Raw genomic sequence first — 14,181 nt, forward strand, 5'->3', positions numbered from 1 at the left:
CTCAGGATGTGAAAATGTCAAAACCTTAAAAGCCAAAAGGAAAAAGTGCTGTTGGCAGCAGAAGATGAAAATATCTATAAAACTGATAAAACACAAGTTTAAAATTAGGTTTACAAAATTAGAAACTATACTGCAACTAACTCAGAGTTAGTTATCAAAGTCTCTGGAACGGATTAACAAACTAAGAAATAATTCACTGAATTTTACATACATGTCCGTCAAAAGAAATGATTTAATATGTTAGCTGTTCCCTATCCCCATACCCCTGTTTCTCCTCTTGTCATGCCTCCACTTCTCTCTCCTGCTTCGTCAGACACTCTTCTCCTTATCATCGATCTCTCTTATCACCCTCTCTCCCAGACATTCCTTTCCTCCCATGCAGTCCTCTTCACTTATCTCCCCCCCCCCCTTTTCTCACTCTTACACTCTCGTCAACATATTTCCTGTCACCTCCTGATACCAAGTCCGAGGCAGCTGATACGAAGTCGGAGGCGGACGAAGGGACAGGAGCAGTGACCCCTGTTTATGCAACAATAATGCACAACAGAAAATAGCAAAACTAGTGTCTGACTACATATGTGCTGGGTGTGACTGGGTCCCTTAAGGATTTGGGATGTAGAAAATTATAAACAGAAAACAAGCATTTCCTCTTTACAGAATTACAAAATATAAACATGAAAAGGTCTTGAGGTACTAAGAGTTTATAATTAAAGTAACATCAGCTGCCCAATCACCTCTGGTACCTAAGGTGTGTTCTTCCTCAAGACATATCAGGTAACCAATAATAACGGGGGCAGATAGTATCAGAAAATCAAGTCAATTTTGAATCGATGGGTCCTTGATTGCTACAGTGAGTTTTGCATCAGCATTTGATGTTTTTAATGATTTAATGTTTCAAGGTGACTCATATATAACAAGTCGTCCACTTGACGGCTACCTACATAATATATGCTAAAAAAAAAAAAGGTAATAGAAAAGGAAATAGTAGTATTAGTTATTTTAGCATAAAACATAAGCATAAGACCCAACTTTAGGGCTGAAAGGGCTGTTTGACTGCTTAGTATACAAAGGCTACTTGAAATAAAGGATGCTGCAGTGAGTTAATCATCATCAATATCATGCATTGTTCCTTTTAGAGCTCACAGAATAAACGATATTTCTCCTTGAACAACATTGGAGTTTTCATGTCAACAAATTGATTCAATTACATTATTGCATCAATTAAATAGTCTGGATCCGGTTTCAGCAAATCACCTCTCATAGTTACACCTATCTTCAGCTCATGTTACAGCTCATTACAGCTTATCAGTAATTGTGTAGTAGACGTTGAAGTGAGTTTTATTTTTTTGCTTGACAAAGTGTGAGAGATCTTTTGTGAACAAACACTGAATTAATGATTCTCAAACAGTGTTGAACAAAGTGTTACTTAAGGGATGCTGCACACTAGAGGACTTTCAACTCATGAACGATTTTAAAACAGTGGGAGACCACAGATGTAAAGACAGATTTGACAGATTTTTAATCTTATAATCCTCAGAACACTGAACGATTTGGAAAGAATATCAGACCACACACTTGCCCTTTGTAGGAACAAATTTCACAGTGGCGATTCCAGAGATTTGAAATCCCACAGAAACTCGTGATATCTTCTTCTTCTTCTTCAGTTTTTTTATGGCGGTTGGTTAACAACTTTTAGGCGCATTACCGCCACCTTCTGATCTGGAGTGTGGAACACTTGCGTAATTAATTGTGACTTCAGAAGAAAAACAAACATGAAGAGGTGTGTGTGTTCTGTTTTGCAGCGAAAAATCTATGGATGTAGTTATGGCTGAGGAGGCGTATACATTTTGCAGTGCGAGATGGAGGTTTGTTGGATCGATTGTTGGTTTTAGTCACAGCTGTACTAGTACGCAACATCCTGTTGGTGATGCTTCCCGGTAAGCTCGCTCTCTCAGTCTCGCTCTCTCAGTCTCGCTCTCTCTAGCTATTGTGGGTTTCTGTCGGAGGCGATTATTTATTTACGATTTAAGATCGTGGAGGCTGCAACTCAATTGGTAGCATTAAGATTATTTTGTAAACCCCCCACACTTCAGGATTATTTGCGCAGATAATCGGCACAGAGTGCCCTACAGTCTGGAACACCCCCGATTGTCGGAAGGGTCAAATCGGTCTAAAATCATCCCTATTATTTTAAGACAGAGGTTTAGCAAGCAATAATTAAGTATAAGACACATTTCCACAGCATCAATTCCAGTCTGGGTTTTATTTTGAAACACTTGCTTTCGTATATAATAATAATAAATATATTATATCATTTCATGTGACCTGATGAAACTTAAAATTATTATTTCAATCAATCCTTGAATTCATAATTATTAACCTCTTAGTTATTTGGTATCTTGGTGCAATTATTCCACATTACCCAGCTCACACACACACATTAACAATGCACAATGTTGATCTAAACAGAATTAAGGCTCGTGCCTCATCAGCATGCTTTGGCTAGTATCTTGTTTTTCCTGCTCTCCAGTCAGCTGCACTCTGGAGAATGTCTGCTGTCAAACTGCTGCTCAAATGGTAGATCCTCATCACTGTCTTGACAGCATCCTGCTCAACCCCACTCCCCTCTGTAGGCTGCGGTGTCCCCCAGGCAGGCACTCACACAAATTCACACTGTGACACACACTGCGAAAAAAAAAAAAACATATGGTGCTGACACAAATGTGAAAAGTCAAAAAAACACGCTGTCCGCCTATCTGTAGTTGAACACATGATGGATGGTGCTGTGAGGAACCTTTTCACCTCTAAACACACTTTTCTCCTCCCACACTGCCATTCAGACGAAATTACTGTGTTTAGAAACAAAACAATAGGTGACATATGACATTAATAACAATTTTTCAGGCACCAAGGAGATTTTGGTCAAATTCAATGAGCGTGAGTGACATGGAATCTTATTTTGCTTTGGCAATAGGCGAGTAGATTAACTGATACGTATCAGAAAATCGATACAGCACTCAGGGCGTCAGTGGATCGTACATCCAAACCAAATTCAAGAGAGAAATTTGTCAAAGAAAATCGATACGGCTGTCAAGAATTCTCTCTGCTCCTTTGGCTCATTTATTGCTACCATTGACATCTAAATTCAAGAAGCTTGCATGTTACTGCAACACAGCTATCAAGTTATCAAAAAAGCTAGCTTTAGCATCTATAGGAACTACCCCTAAAGCCCATTTGCTATTCAATCTTATCAAAAAATAAAAATATAATAAGTAACAAGCCTTTCATTCATATGAGCAGCACAGACATTTTTTAAGACAGCTGGATTCATACAGGTTATACTGATATCGAATCCTGGCATAGAGTGGCAGCATGTAAACTGTATCCTTTGTGAAGACAGCCAAAAAGATGCCCTGTGTATCACTGCCTATAGTTTACTACTGTTGCATCAGTCTGATAATGGGCACTGTATTATTTAAATGGTATCTTCTCATCCATCATCAATATGAGCAAAATAGTTCTCTTTTAAAAAATCTGCTAGACTGTCACCAGACGATATGGTGAGTTTGCACAACTAGAATTATTCTGTAGTCAAATCACAAAAGTGATAATAAAATGTTGGAATCAGTCAGTTTAAGAAATATTATTGGGACACATCAGTCTGGCATGCGAGTTCTCTTCTGGCTGTGGCAACAGTTCCTTCTGGCATCAATGTTTCTGTAATCTCATGTTGGTTTGGCCCTTCCTATCACTAGGTGCTTTAGCACACAAAGACAATCAAAGGCAGAGTCATCAAAGTTGTACAGCAGAATGGATTTGTTTTTGTTCGTTGGCGAAAAATTAACCTGAGAGAATCCATCAGACAAATGAAAATGTCCTCTGTTCATAAGGAGCGTGACATCCGAGAGAGATACAAATAAAATCTCAGCTTTCTTCTCTTTTAATGGGAGAGAGTTCAAGGGGAAGAGTGAGTGTGGTGAACATACTGCTGTCAGTGGTTGTAAATGAAAAGATGACCTTTGGCTGCTTGCAAAAAATATTGACTCAAAGAAAAGAGTTTGTTTTCAGTCAGAGATTTGACTGGAAAGACCTGTATCATAAAACGAGGTTTGTACGATTGAATAAATAACATTTTGCACCGTTTAATACTTTTTAAGAAGATTTACCACTGCTTGGTTGTCTCAGAATCTCCTTTTCTTCCCATCATCCCAGCAAAATATAAACTGCCATCATCTTGGGCTTTTGACGTATTTTGGAGCAAGAGTCTGCAGAGAGGCATAGAGCTGACTAATCGCGGCTTAGTCTCACTTCTTATCGTGACCTTTCACGCCTTTGTTATAGCATGAAAACACAAATTTTAACCGAACCAGAACAGAAACCATCTTTGGGAAAAAAAATATTTAATTTGGAATTTGACTTTTTAGTTCCATGTGCTATCAACTAACATGGAGAGGCATGGTTTATGGTCCATTTTCTAGCCAGCCACCATGGGGAGATCACAATTATTTAGCTTCACTTTTGGGGAGCCGTCATGTCGTCAATCTTTATATATACAGTCTATGTTTTTTACTTAAACTAGCTCCATTACAATCCATATCGTAACATGATAACACATATTGTCAATATAACCCGCAGAAAGCAGCTCACGGTGTTAGCATGTGGTTTTTGTGATCCGATTTCAAGCGGACAGTACAGGTGTGGCGTTTCGATCACGCCAGACTACATTCGGGGGTGGTCTGGGCGACGTGTCCACATTCTTTTCCACACGCTTATCCTTCCTGGGCCACATATGAACGACCTCTTACTCAGCTGATTTCCTCTGAGCAGCTGCAGTTTCCCTATGAATCAAACATATTTTTGTCTCTTCTCGTTGATTAGTTTTTAACCACCGTCACAACATCAACACTGATCACCACATAATGATTAAATTGGTAAAATCTTTCTTCACAGCTGCACAAGATTCATTCAGACTCTCCTGACACATCTCTCTTCAGCTCGCTCATGGTGACACACACACAGCGACATCAGACACATCTCTAAACTCAGACTGCCTCAAAACAACATTGTTTGGTCTCAACTAATACAAATGACGAACGTGTAAATTTGCTTGTAGAGTGGGGAGGTGAGATCCAATCAGAGGGGACACATTCAGGATGCATTTTAATGTGCCACTTCTGATCGGATCTCTCAGGACGGATGTTAATAGTAGGTGAGTAAGGGCCTTAGGCACTGTAATCCCCAATCTGCCACAGTAGACCAAAAAGTTTTCCAGGTGAACTTCCATCTGATAAATAAGTGGTCATCACAAGTTGAAGTGGTGTTCCGCCTCTCAGAAGGGTACAGCTAAGATTTGTGAAGCACCTGGGAAAGTCAGTGCTGATATAGCCTTGGTTATGTCCACTACCAACATCACCTCATAGCATTGATCTTTACGAATTCTAAGGGATTCCTGAAGATTTCTACTCAGCATTAGAACTTTCTATTGACATGTTGACAGAGGCCAGAAAAGGATCCAAGTGATTGATGGTGACACCTTCTGCCAGGAGTTTGAATAATTTAATACCCCGCATTCCCCCACCAGGCTCGTGGTGTGTAGGTGTTGTGTGAGGGAAAGTGATAGCGATAAGAATCCGGAAAGCGAGGTGAGAAAGAAATCAGATGAGAGCGTCGGCGAGCTTCTGACACGAAAACAGTCGGAGACAAAGTGGGACAGAGATGAAGAGAGTCCTGTGTTGTTGTGCTCTCTTGTCATTATCCTCCATTGCTACGAAAAATACAAAAGCACAGCAGCAGGGAGCAGAAAATGGCCAGAGGGTTGGACTGGGGATGTAGATGTCATTGTTTCCTAACCATTAATAACTCATTGTCCAGAGGGGACATACTATTACCCTGTGAAGTAGCATATTATTGCCTTACTTAGTAATTTCCTTACTCTATAATTGTGCCAGAGTGTTCATTAAGCTACCTGCACAGCTAGCTGCTGCTCTAATCCACACTACACTAGTGCTAGTTATTTAGACGAGGGAGATAAAGAAGAGAGAGAGAAGGGAGTAGTTGGACAGTGAAGTATAAGGATTTTTGAAACTGTGGGAATCATTGTGAGAATGACTGAAAGTAGGTCACACATTTTCTGCCAGTGAGTGATAATACATTCTACAAAATTGAGCTCAGTCAACTGGGTAATCAATACCACATATTATTTTGTACAAATAGGATTTGAAGTAATGATAATAGGATAATGCTGAATAAATACAGAAAAACAATGGGTCATAAGGAAAATATTGTGAGTAAGGGCAAAGTTGACTGCACTTTGATGATCAAACAAATCTCAGTTCAACAAATCTCAACAACCAGTGATGTTGGTTTGTGGTAAAGTCAAAGTATCTTTTGTTGGGAAATAGAAACTAGAATCAAATATGAATAAATGTTTTAACATTAGGTGTATATGTGAGTGTGATTTTGTAATAAACTGTATAAGATAGATGATGCATCTCCATTATCCAGAAATGAAGCCAAAATATCTTGGATATGAGTTTGCACAGTAGCGATCAGGGTATGAAGCTGCAGTAGCAAAGTACTGTTGATTCATGTGCTTGAATCATGAGTCAGTCTTAGCTGTCAATTATGACGTTTCAACTTGTTTTTATGTACTGCAGAGTTGAACAATTGCCAATCATGGCCTTTTTCTTGCTTTCCCCCAAAAAGTAATTATCTCTTATTCCTTTATATTTTTCCCCATTGACGCCATGACTGTAATTCATAATTTTTCTCTTTACAGACATTGCACCTCTAATGAGGAGAGTCAAAATATTTAATACTGTTAATATTATAACCTTTGATTCTCAGGCCAGTGCAGTTTGTTTTGCTGTAGCCTTGTCTTTCTTAATCTTTCTCTCTATTATTCCTCTCTATAATCACATTCTTTGTATGATAAATATTTATTTTAGAGATGCAACAGTAGATATTTTGAATAAAAGTTTCCTGCAGAAGATTTTTACCCTCAATGGCTCAAATATTTTTTGAAGTGAAAAATAAGACAGCACATGAGGCGCTCCTCCTCTGAAGCTGCAGGAAGCCTGCTAAACCGCCTTACACTAATCCAGTTAGCTCCAGCATAATTCCTCTTTGTGTTATTCAGTTACAGCAGTCATCAGCCATACAAACATTCAATTCGGTCTCTGTTAAGGTCATACATATGCACTGACAAGGTCCCTGACAACAGGAGAGATGTTCCGTACGCGGCGTCCCAACTCCATACTACGCAATAACACACGTCATTAAATCCATTTGGCTGCACCTATTATGCAGTATGTGTCAGTCAAATTTTAACTCAGAAAAGCACTGCCATATAAATTAAAGAGAAAGAAAAATGCTGTCCACACACTGACTTTTTTTTTTGCCACACTACATACTTTTTAATGCTTATACTGTTTAATACTAATTGGTAAATGTTAGCATGCTAAGGGACCTATGAAGGGCGCTACAACAGGTCAAGTGACAAAAAGCATATACGAAAGACTAAAAATGAATATCTTCTCTAAACATGCATTTAAATGCTTGGCCTGAAATGTCAAAGCACAGCCTACAGGCTAAAAAATACAATCAATGTACGCATAATATGTATTATGGCATTGTGGTGAAAACCAATGAAACACGGGGCCTTCTGAAAATAATGTGAAAGATTACTGAAAAATATGAATATCCGAGATATGCATTGGTGAACTGAAGATGCAACAGCCCTGTTCAAGTCTGTAACATGGGAGATTAAATAATTTATCCTAGGCATGGTTGGAAATGTGTTGGGATTTTTTCATGTCTTATACAAGAGCCACTCCATCCCTTGATCACTGCCACACACCCACATTCATCAGTTTAAAAACAAAGACAGAAGGTGAGAGAGAGAGTGTGAACTTTCAGCGTGACTGATGGCTGTTCATCTGTCTCACAAGCTCCAAGTCAACAAACTAAACTTGGCACTGATATAGAAGGCGCTGTACTGTTACACAGCACTACAACCTGACAGAAAATATAACACTCTGACAAACAAATAAAGCAATCAAGCTGCACTGTGGCAGGTGCACTAAGGAACAATACAACCGGGTTGAACCAAAAGGTTTCAGTGTTACAAATGCCAACACAACACCTTTGTTGTGCGATATGGATCTCAATGATTTCAAGCTGCATTGCGTTTCCCTCAGTATTTCAAATTAAACTGTGCAAGGAGCCACTGTTGCAAGAAGAAACAAGTATTGCAGCGCTGTTCGCAAAGACCTTTGACACACACACACAAACAAATATAAAAGGCACATGCACCCACCCACCATCCACATATTGTTGACATCCACAGAGGAGGTACATCAAACAGCAACAGGTATTATTACAACACGCCCAAAAGCACTCACCACACTCATGAGGGTCGATCACATTGCCTTTGTAGAGAGGTTAGACTGCTCTCTCTCTTTCTTTGTAAACAGTTGTTTTTTTAGTCTCCACTCTCCTGCTGCTTCTATCGCTTCAACCGCTCACTGAGGCTCAGGATAGAGAGTATTTGGTGTGTGTGTGTGTGTGTGTGTGTGTGTGTGTGTGTGTGTGTGTGTCTAAGAGTACCTAATCCCTGCTGAGTAGAGTGGGTGCTAGGCAGCAAATGTTCACGGGAGAGTTAGACACACAACAGGGGTTATATTGGGATTTGTTATGTGGTAGGGACCTGTTTTATTATGGTGGTTTATTAGGGTCATCATTGCTCGTTAGCATTACAAAATCGTCATGTTTTACATAGTTAGGTCATTTACCCATATTATCAAGAAATGCATCTTTTCTGTAGCTGTATATTCCACAACTGACATAGTAAAATCAGTTGATGTAAACTGAGACCTTCTCAAGAGTATGAATAATCAATAATCACAGTATCACACAAATTTTACAGGCAAATGCATGCTCACACTTAAAAGCATCACTGGGGAGAGTGGGTGGTGAAGACTGACTGTCAGTCCTGTTAAGGTAAATACAGTCTAGACAAGTATGCATCCATTTTCATCTTACCATGTAAGTGATATTCCCACAATCTCAAAAGAAAAATATTCAGTTAATTTCATAACTGATCGCACATATATCAGGGTCTGGTTCTGCCTCATGATATTTTAGGTTGTGCAGGAACCAAGATAACCCTGGTATTGTCTTAAGCCTACATTTCTATTTTGAAGACCCAGATCTATTAGTGCTAATGTCAGTGTTGTAAACTAGTAATTGTTAGGAGATACAACATCTCATCAACCAGAAGTCAGTTGACACTCTCCAGCTGTATTCCTACTATTTTCTGAAACCTGCTTAATGTGCTACTTTTGCAATTAGTAGCAAGCACCTTAAGTTTTGTCAAAGTGTTGTTCACTAAGCACATGATTGGACAGTAGAGACACCATGACATCAGACACATGTACTTCTTATGAAGATAATTAGATGCATTTGTAGACGACTGCTGATGACAGTCCAGCTCCATCAGCCTATTCTCTACGTGTGAATGACATCAAGCTACAGTTATTCTTTCTTCCAGCACTCCAGGTTAAGCCACTCATAATGAATACAAATCTCTTTCACACACACACACACACACAACTTGAACGTTTAAATAGATTAATGGGCCATATGATGAGCTCTTAACAGGACTAGTCCTTGACACAGACACGCCTAAAACTTGACAAGGTGCCAAACTCTTCTAATGCTTTTATGGTTGGTTATAACCTAAAGCAGTGGTCGCCAACCCGTCGATCGCGATCTACCGGTCGATCTCCCAGTCTTCACTGTCGATCTCCGAACTCTCTGAACTCACTGTCTGCTGTTGCGCCGCAGATCAGCTGTGTGTCGGTTGTCAGTTGTTCACACGGCAGAGTGTCCGCTACTGGCGGCGGAGCTGCTGGTTTATTTACTGCTTTGCCTTCGAAACAAGTCGTATCATGTACTAAACTAAACACCAGGACTCTACGGTATGAAGACACGCACCTCCCGGTCGGTCGATAACAATCAAAGCCCCGTGAGATCAAATTAATGGATTCAGAAAGTGAAACGCTGGAGTGCTTTTACTTTGAAACGGGTTCGGAAAGTGTTGTAAATACATTTGTGTCATAGACATATAAACATTGTGTTTCACAGCAGAATAAACAGAGAAAATGATATTTCACATGAGTTTAATGTTTATCTGTTGAAATTATGTCACAAACCTGCATTTTAAAATGTTATAACCACTTTCTGTGTGCGTTTCAAAATAAAAGCACTCCAGCGTTTCTGTTGATGGAATCCATTCTTTTGTATAGTATAGTACTGGTATTAATTTGAGTACAAGGGACTTCTTTCATTCAAGGAAAGGGTCATATTTATGGCCATATTCAAGGCAAAGCCTATATGTAAAAACATTGTGCTGCAGTAGCAGCTCCTCTGCAGAACATATTGTTGAACTGAAGCTAAATATTGTGCACTGAACAGATGCGGTAAATATGAATTGATAATAATGTGAATATTGTGCATTGAATAGATAAAGTTAAACAACTGCCTTTCTTTGTGTATATCGTACATTCAGCCTTTACAGAAATTGCAAAAACTAATAAATATGACCCTCCTAAGTGGGTTTCTTGGAAGATATCAGGGTGGTAGATCTCAGTTTACGTTTGAAATTAAAAAGTGATCTTGGGCTCGAAAAGGTTGGTGAACACTGACCTAACGGGACAGGACAGAAACCTTACCTGCCTGGAAAAATCCGGAAACATGTGTCCTTAAATAAGGCATTTGACCTCCACATGCTTCAGCCGCACTGACCTGTAGACTGCAACAACACTGGGGTTGTATGAAAAGATCAAACGATAGGAAAAAACTCTATACAAATTAAAAAGGGAAAGAAAATCTGAATCGACAGTTCTCGATATGAAGTGTGGAAACTAAACAACAAAATCAAAGGGATCATTTCCCTTTTTCCACATTTTCATAGTTTGCTTTTTTTTGTTAGGGCATCAATCATATTTACCAAGAGAGAAAAGCCACACACACCCAGTGGCTACCAGTGTCACATATGCTCCGCCTGTGAGCAACTGAGTTTATTGTTGGCATTCGAGAAATTCAGCTGCTGCCAACAAAACTGCTTCATTTACTAGATTTACGAGTGCAATCAAAAACCTTAAGTGTCCTGCTCATTTTGTATTGTTAATGCTAATTACAGAGTTGATCAAGCAGATGCTCTGAAACTTCAACTGACCAAGACTAAAAAAATATTGATTTTAATATTGAATGTGCAGCTTGGATTTAAGTAAGCCTTCGTAGATAGATAGATTCACTCACACATACACACACATAAAATATAGCCAGTGGCAAATAAAACAAATGCAGTTTCTCTTGCTGTTTTAATGGTAGTACAACATTCAGCGATCAAGCATGAATAAATTTAGGGTCATAAAGTGTCAACACTATAATTTCTCTATCTATTGAAAGAAAACCCAAAACACATTAAACTGTTATTGATGAAAACATACTACAATTCCTCCTTTTATTGATGAGTCAGAAAATGTGCAGGGAGAGTTTTCCTTGCTGTGGAAAAGATACAACAACATAACCTTGTTCATGTCTCAGTTAAGAGGCTAAATTCCCCAGCATCCTCTAAAACACACAGATGTGAGGTGACTAACTGGGCATAAAACCATCTTGTACAATTGCGATTATGCCATGTTTGACCAAAGGGACTGCTCTCTACACATCTTGACCGACAACATCTAGGCCACTGGCGTGCTACACTGACTGTCACTGTGACCACTTCAGCCTAAGGACACCTTTATTACCATTTTAACAGACACTATGATTTATCTGTAGGCCCACAACAGATTATGATACACTGGGACTTTAAAAGGGATACACTGATATTTGATAACTGAAGGGTGCACTTCTCGTCTGCATTTGTAGACAGAATTCTGCAATTGGTCACCAGGCCATGTTGACCCATTATGGTTCATTAAGTACGGAATCTAAACTTAGTTCCAACTCTCATTAGACACAAATGATCAAACCAAAATTACCAAAAAGACCATTCCCCTCAATAACCTCCCAATCCTGCAGTCTCCTCTCAGAAAGTGATACATGTGCAGACAGAGAAATAGTGTGTGCATGCAGGTGAGCATCCTATACTTAATGCTGGTAGATAAAGGGATCATAATTTTAATTTTATTTAAACACAATGATTGTATAAGGAACAGGAGGAGACCACTCTTTGCCTCCCTGTCTCTCCCACTCAATCACACTGACCCCCAGTCACATTGACCATCAGCAGCAAAGGGAGAAATCCTACCAGCATCAGTGGCCATTAAAACATCCACAAAGATTGTACAGTCTTCAGCAGGCAGTCAGTATTCAGCATAAACCCTGTGACCGGTGACCACCTCCCTGGTAAAATATAATAAATCACCTAGGTTATTAAAATATGGTAAAATAAAACAAATCACCTAGGTTATTAGTTACCTTGTTTGGTTAATTTTTCAATGACGTTAGATATTTTGATAAACAATATCGTAACAGCTATGACCAGAAACTGCACACTACCTTCAAGGGCCTGTCCCTGATGTGAAAGTGCCAGTTCTAAGATTAAAGACAGCCATGGTGACTCTGGGTGGATTATTAACTGAATCATCTTTACTCAAAGTGACGACCTCAGACAAAAGATCATCTCCCTGAAATCTGGCCTCATCTGAAACTGCAGAGAGGTTCACTCAGAAAGCTTTGTTTCTCCCAAAACAGATATCGCTAAAGGCGTTCTTATCTGGAAATCCAAATAAGAGCATGTGTCAACACTTGTGTTTTCTTTTCCTTTTGTTCAACCTTTATCTCACCAGACAGGGCATTACGATTTTTTTATATGTAATCGATCACGTCACACTAAAGATATTCAAGTTAGAAGATGGGCTCTTTTGTCTCCTTTCTTTCCTATAAAATGAATTGAGTTTTGTCAATCTGGAAGGAGGAAACCGCTGAAAGCAGCCACACTCCGACCAAAACACTGCTTGACCCCAGAATACAATTCATCTGCTCCAGCCATCGCCTGCAGTCTTTTTCTGTAAAAAAGGAACCTACCAGACATCTGTCTCCTGCCTGCAGGGATAAAACAAACACATACACACAGGAATAAAAGTTAGGAGAGTGGCCATTGGGGAAATGGGGTGAAGAGAGGGAAGGAGCAAGAGAGGAGAGAAAATTGAAAACTAAGGGAAGAGCAACCGCTCAACACACACACACACACACACACACATACTGGTTGTGTTTAGTGCATCATCATTTAGCAGGAAAAAGCAAAGATTGACAATTCGAAGACAGTTCTTTGAAAGCCGTTTTTTCAGATTTTTGTAACAAATGTCCTCAATGAGCATTTCCAATATTGTGGCGAAGACACTTTTTCTCTTGCATCCTTATTGATTTCAGAGCAATTTGCCCTTCCATTTATTCCCAGTAAATCCTTGTTATTGCTGTCAACTGAAGCATGTAGGATTTCTTGGAAAGAAAATCCAACATCCAAAATTTCTCCCTGAACTCAATAAAGCATATACCCATCCGTCTATCCAGCCAACATGCATGCTGTTCTTCTTCTGCAATGTTTTAATGGCACTGGACAGTAGAATTAACACCATCAAGGATTTCACGATGTGCGAAAATGTAGTATTTACATAACCGTAGTGGATGTATACAGACATTAAAAAAACCTTCACATTTTCTTTTGAAAATAGGCTTCAGATAACATTTGTGCTGTTTGGATGAATCTTGACTTGTGTCTCCTCTCTGCCAGCATGTAGGACTCACTAGTTCAACAACGAGGACATGAACCCACATCAGCTAACAAACTGCCAATTGTGTTTGATGGAGCACCAAGACAGGCCGCAAGCACTTCTGCCAAAGATTGAAACAGGATCTCAGTGTTTCAGGATCTCAGTGGGCGAGTGTGTTTTTTCTTTTACACCATCCGGGCAACTCTGGTTTTATTATTTTATTGTGTACAGAAATTCTCATACACAATCTTCATCTAGGAAAGAGCTATGACAAATCTGTTCTAGTTTAACTGCCATTAGATGTAAGATGAATCACCAATTGTAGATTTTTACTCAAAATGGAGAAAAACAGGATTAACACATTGTGGTCAAACTGAGAAAGAAACAGGAAACAAAA

General features: G+C 39.3%; 1 protein-coding gene across 2 annotated transcripts in view; it reads right to left on the reverse strand.

Moving 5' to 3' along the window:
• LOC118106624 (SPHK1 interactor, AKAP domain containing) overlaps positions 1 to 8,535 on the reverse strand; it is a 105,709-nt gene extending 97,174 nt beyond the window's left edge. For both annotated transcript variants that reach the window (XM_047339693.1, XM_035155321.2), the window contains exon 1: positions 8,403 to 8,535. The gene's annotated coding sequence lies outside the window, so the exon portion shown is untranslated. The remainder of the gene's footprint in view (positions 1 to 8,402) is intronic.
• Between the last annotated feature and the right edge of the window lie 5,646 nt (positions 8,536 to 14,181).

The sequence above is a fragment of the Hippoglossus stenolepis genome, chromosome 4, assembly GCF_022539355.2.
Source record: "Hippoglossus stenolepis isolate QCI-W04-F060 chromosome 4, HSTE1.2, whole genome shotgun sequence".
Taxonomy (NCBI): domain Eukaryota; kingdom Metazoa; phylum Chordata; class Actinopteri; order Pleuronectiformes; family Pleuronectidae; genus Hippoglossus; species Hippoglossus stenolepis.